Here is a 227-nt window from a genome sequence, read left to right on the forward strand (position 1 = left end):
CAGCTCTGTCCTGGGACCTGCCTCCCCTTCCCCCCTGGGATGGGGGGTCTAGAAGCTCCTGCCTGTTCCCTGGCTGCTTTTATTGAATTCCTCCAGAAGTAAGTCCAGCTCTTCCATCAGAAGGTCAGTGGAGGTGAGAGCCCACGTGCGAGTTCTTTCCCTGGAGTGTTTTCTCTGCTGGCTGGGCAGGGGTTTGTTGCCCTCCCCCAGGGCAGCTGGAGCTGCTG

This window comes from Merops nubicus, unplaced genomic scaffold (genome assembly GCF_000691845.1).
Source record: "Merops nubicus isolate BGI_N331 unplaced genomic scaffold, ASM69184v1 scaffold23728, whole genome shotgun sequence".
In the NCBI taxonomy this organism is placed as follows: domain Eukaryota; kingdom Metazoa; phylum Chordata; class Aves; order Coraciiformes; family Meropidae; genus Merops; species Merops nubicus.